Raw genomic sequence first — 6,000 nt, forward strand, 5'->3', positions numbered from 1 at the left:
AATAGCGCGATTTTTGCCGCTACCGGCCAAAAACCGCGCGACTTTTGCCGGTTGCGGCCAAAAACCATGCGATTTTTGCAGCTGGCGGGCAAAAATAGCGCTATTTTCACCGCTAGCGGCCAAAAACAATGCGATTTTCGCAGCTGGCGGGCAAAAATCGCGATTTTCGCCGCTACCGGCCAAAAATAGCGCGATTTTCGCCGCTAGCGGCCGAAAACCGTGCGATTTTCGCCGCTAGTGGCCAAAAATCGGGCGATTTTTGCCGCTAACGGCCGAAAACCGAGCTATTTTGCGCAAAAACCATGCGATTTTCGCAGCTGGCGGGCAAAAATCGCGATTTTCGCCGCTACCGGCCAAAAATAGCGTGATTATCGCCGCTAGCGGCCAAAAACCATGCGATTTTCGCAGTTGGCGCTAAAAAATTGCGATTTTCGCCGCTACCGGCTAAAAATAGCGCGATTTTCGCCGCTAGAGGCCAAAAACCGGTCGATTTTCGCCGCTAGCGGCCAAAAATTGCTCGATTTTCGCCGCTACCGGCCAAAAATAGCGCGATTTTCGCCGCTACCGGCCAAAAACCGCGTGATTTTCGCCGCTAGCGGCCAAAAACCATGCGATTTTCGCAGCTGGCGGGCAAAAATCGCGATTTTCGCCACTACCGGCCAAAAAGAGCTCGATTTTCGCCGCTAGCGGCCAAAAACCGTGCGATTTTCGCCGCTAGCGGCCAAAAATCGGGCGATTTTCGCCGTTAGCGGCCAAAAATTGCGCGATTTTCGCCGCTAGCGGCCAAAAATTGCGCGATTTTCGCCGCTAGCGGCCAAAAACCATGCGATTTTTGCAGCTGGCGGGCAAAAATAGCACTATTTTTGCCGCTACCGGCCATAAATCGCGCGATTTTCGCCGCTAGCAGCCAAAAACCATGCGATTTTCGCAGCTGGCGGGCAAAAATTGCGATTTTCGCCGCTACCGGCCAAAAATAGCGCGATTTTCGCCGCTAGAGGCCAAAAACCGTGCGATTTTCGCCGCTAGCGGCCAAATATTGCGCGATTTTCGCCGCTAGCGGCCAAAAATTGCGCGATTTTCGCCGCTAGCGGCCAAAAACCAAGCGATTTTTGCAGCTGGCGGGCAAAAATAGCGCTATTTTTGCCGCTACCGGCCAAAAACCGTGCGATTTTCGCAGCCGGCGGGCAAAAATTGCGATTTTCGCCGCTACCGGCCAAAAATAGCGTGGTTTTCGCCGCTAGAAGCCAAAAACCGTGCGGTTTTCGCCGCTAGCGGCCAAAAACCATGCGATTTTTGCAGCTGGCGGGCAAAACTAGCGCTATTTTCGCCGCTAACGGCCAAAAACCGCGCGATTTTCGCCGCTAGCGGCCAAAAACTATGGGATTTTCGCAGCTGGCGGGCAAAAATCGCGATTTTCGCCGCTACCGGCCGAAAATAGCGCGATTTTCGCCGCTAGCGGCCAAAATTCGGGCGATTTTTGCCGCTGACGGCCGAAAACCGCGCTATTTTGGGCAAAAACTATGCGATTTTCGCAGGTGGCGGGTAAAAATCGCGATTTTCCCCGCTACCGGCCAAAAATAGCGCGATTTTCGCCGCTACCGGCCAAAAACCGCGTGATTTTCGCCGCTAGCGGCCAAAAACCATGCGATTTTCGCAGCTGGCGGGCAAAAATCGCGATTTTCGCCACTACCGGCCAAAAAGAGCTCGATTTTCGCCGCTAGCGGCCAAAAACCGTGCGATTTTCGCCGCTAGCGGCCAAAAATCGGGCGATTTTTGCCGCTAACTGCCGAAAACCGTGCTATTTTCGACGCTAGCGGCCAGAAACCATGCGATTTTTGCAGTTTGCTGGCAAAAATCGCGCGAATTTCGCCGCTACCTGCCAAAAACCGCGCGATTTTCGCTGCTAGCGGCCAAAAACCATGCGATTTTCGCAGCTGGCGGGCAAAAATAGCGCGTTTTTTGCCGCTACCGGCCAAAAACCATGCAATTTTTGCAGCTGGCGGGCAAAAATAGCGCTATTTTCGCCGCTACCGGCCAAAAACCGCGCGATTTTCGCCGCTAGAGGCCAAAAACAATGCGATTTTCGCAGCTGGCGGGCAAAAATAGCGCGTTTTTTGCCGTTACCGGCCAAAAACCATGCGATTTTTGCAGCTGGCGGGCAAAAATAGCGCTATTGTCGCCGCTACCGGCCAAAAACCGCGCGATTTTCGCCGCTAGAGGCCAAAAACAATGCGATTTTCGCAGCTGGCGGGCAAAAATCGCGATTTTCGCCGCTACCGGCCAAAAATAGCGCGATTTTCGCCGCTAGCGGCCGAAAACAGTGCGATTTTCGCCGCTAGTGGCAAAAAATCGGGCGATTTTTGCCGCTAACGGCCGAAAACCGCGCTATTTTGCGCAAAAATCATGCGATTTTCGCAGCTGGCGGGCAAAAATCGCGATTTTCGCCGCTACCGGCCAGAAATAGCGTGATTTTCGCCGCTAGCGGCCAAAAACCATGCGATTTTCGCAGCTGGCGCTCAAAAATTGCGATTTTTGCCGCTACCGGCCAAAAATAGCGCGATTTTCGCCGCTAGAGGCCAAAAACCGTGCGATTTTCGCCGCTAGCGGCCAAAAATTGCGCGATTTTCGCCGCTAGCGGCCAAAAACCATGCGATTTTTGCAGCTGGCGGGCAAAAATCGCGCGGTTTTTGGCCGGTAGCGGCGAAAATCACGCTATTTTTGGCCGGTAGCGGCGAAAATCGCGATTTTTGCCCGCCAGCTGCGAAAATCGCATGATTTTTGGCCGCTAGCGGCGAAAATCGTGCGGTTTTTGGGCGGTAGCGGCGTAAATCGCGCTATTTTTAGCCGGTAGTGGCGAAAATCGCTATTTTTGCCCGCCAGCTGCAAAAATCGCATGGTTTTTGGCCGCTAGCGGCGAAAATCGCGCAATTTTTGGCCGCTAGCGGCGAAAATCGCACGGTTTTTGGCCTCTAGCGGCGAAAATCGCGCTATTTTTGGCCGGTAGCGGCAAAAATCGCAATTTTTGAGCGCCAGCTGCGAAAATCGCATGGTTTTTGGCCGCTAGCGGCGAAAATCACGCTATTTCTGGCCGGTAGCGGCGAAAATCGCGATTTTTGCCCGCCAGCTGCGAAAATCGCATGATTTTTGCGCAAAATAGCGCGGTTTTCGGCCGTTAGCGGCAAAAATCGCCCGATTTTTTGCCACTAGCGGCGAAAATCGCACTGTTTTCGGCCGCTAGCGGCGAAAATCGCGCTATTTTTGGCCGGTAGCGGCGAAAATCGCGATTTTTGCCCGCCAGCTGCGAAAATCGCATTGTTTTTGGCCTCTTGCGGCGAAAATCGCGCGGTTTTTGGCCGGTAGCGGCGACAATAGCGCTATTTTTGCCCGCCAGCTGCAAAAATCGCATGGTTTTTGGCCGGTAACGGCAAAAAACGCGCTATTTTAAGAACATAAGAACATAAGAACAAAGGTAACTGCAGAAGGCCTATTGGCCCATACGAGGCAGCTCCTATTCTATAACCACCCAATCCCACTCATATACTTGTCCAACCCGTGCTTGAAACAATCGAGGGACCCCACCTCCACAATGTTACGCGGCAATTGGTTCCACAAATCAACAACCCTGTTACTGAACCAGTATTTACCCAAGTCTTTCCTAAATCTAAACTTATCCAATTTATATCCATTGTTTCGTGTTCTGTCCTGTGTTGATACTTTTAATACCCTATTAATATCCCCCCGGTTATGTCCATTCATCCACTTGTAAACCTCTATCATGTCACCCCTAACTCTTCGCCTTTCCAGTGAATGCAACTTAAGCTTTGTTAATCTTTCTTCATATGAAAGATTTCTAATTTGGGGAATTAACTTAGTCATCCTACGCTGGACACGTTCAAGTGAATTTATATCCATTCTATAATATGGCGACCAAAACTGAACTGCATAATCTAAATGGGGCCTAACTAGAGCAAGATATAGCTTGAGAACCACACCAGGTGTCTTGTTACTAACGCTGCGATTAATAAATCCAAGTGTCCGATTTGCCTTATTACGAACATTTATGCATTGATCCTTTTGTTTTAAATTCTTACTAATCATAACTCCCAGATCCCTTTCGCAATCCGACTTCGCAATCACAACACCATCTAGCTCGTATCTTGTAACTCTATCATCATTACCTAACCTCAGAACTTTACATTTATCAGCATTAAACTGCATCTGCCAATCCTTTGACCATTTCAAAACCCTATCTAGATCAACTTGAAGTGATAGTGAGTCCTCCTCCGAATTAATTTCCCTACCGATTTTCGTATCATCGGCAAATTTGCAAATGTTGCTACTCAAACCTGAATCTAAATCATTTATATATATTATAAACAACAGAGGTCCCAGGACAGAGCCTTGAGGCACTCCACTTACAACATTTTCCCACTCTGACTTGATACCATTTATACTAACTCTCTGTTTCCTTTGGTATAGCCATGCCCTAATCCAGCTTAATATAGCACCCCCAATACCATGAGACTCTATTTTTTTAATCAGTCTTTCATGTGGCACTGTATCAAAAGCTTTGCTAAAGTCAAGGTATACAACATCGCAATCCTTACCACTATCAACTGCCTCAACAATGCTAGAATAAAAAGATAACAAATTTGTTAAACATGAACGGCCATTTATAAAACCATGTTGCGACTCAATTATTAATTTATGTTTTTCAAGATGAAGACGAATTTTATTTGCTATTATAGATTCGAGTAACTTTCCCACAATAGACGTTAGGCTAATTGGTCGATAGTTAGACGCAAGTGATCTATCTCCTTTCTTAAAAACTGGTATCACATTAGCAACTTTCCAAAACTCTGGCACTCTGCCTGACTCTATTGATTTATTAAATATGGTTGACAGTGGGTCACAAAGCTCCTCTTTGCATTCTTTAAGCACCCAAGCAAACACTTCATCCGGCCCTGGGGATTTGTTTGGTTTGAGTTTTACTATTTGTTTAAGAACATCCTCCCTGGTAACTGCTAAACTCGTCAACCTGTCCTCGTCCCCACCCACATAGACTTGTTCGGCTGAAGGCATATTGTTAAGTTCCTCTTTAGTAAATACAGATACAAAATATTTATTAAAAATACTACTCATCTCTTCATCACTATCTGTTATTTGACCTGTCTCAGTTTTTAATGGACCTATCCTTTCCCTAGTCTTAGTACGATATAACTGAAAAAACCCTTTAGGATTTGTCTTTGCTTGCCCTGCTATGCGAACTTCATAGTTCCTTTTTGCTTTCCTTATCTCTTTTTTAACATTTCTAACCAGTTGTACGAATTCCTGTTCTAAAGTGACCTCCCCATTTTTAATCCTTTTGTACCAAGCTCTCTTTTTACCTATAAGGTTCTTCAAATTCTTTGTTATCCACTTTGGGTCATTAGTATACGATCTATTCAATTTGTATGGTATACTACGTTCCTGTGCTTTGTTTAGAATATTCTTAAATAAGTTATATATTGAATCCACATCGAAATCCCCATTTAAGTCACCTAACGCTGGGTTCATGTCTCGCTCCAAGACCGGCCCACACCCCATACCCAAGCCTTTCCAATCAATTTGACCCAAAAAATTTCTTAGGCTATTAAAATCAGCTTTTCGAAAATCTGGCACTTTAACAGAATTTTCTCCTACTGGTCTATTCCATTCTATGCTAAATCTGATTTCTTTGTGATCACTGCTCCCTAGCTCACTCCCTATTTCGATGTCATTAATTTGCGTTTCCCTGTTAGTTAACACTAAATCTAAAATATTATTTTCCCGTGTTGGTTCCTTAATGTGTTGCGTAAGAAAGCAATCGTCAATTAATTCTAGAAAATCTTCTGCTTCACTATTCCCTGTTTTGTTCAACCAGTTTATTCCGCTAAAATTAAAGTCACCCATGACATAAATACTGTTAGATCTAGATGCTCTAGATATTTCATCCCATAGATGCTTTGCTTCCATTCTGTC

This window comes from Procambarus clarkii, chromosome 92 (genome assembly GCF_040958095.1).
Source record: "Procambarus clarkii isolate CNS0578487 chromosome 92, FALCON_Pclarkii_2.0, whole genome shotgun sequence".
Classification (NCBI taxonomy): Eukaryota; Metazoa; Arthropoda; class Malacostraca; order Decapoda; family Cambaridae; genus Procambarus; species Procambarus clarkii.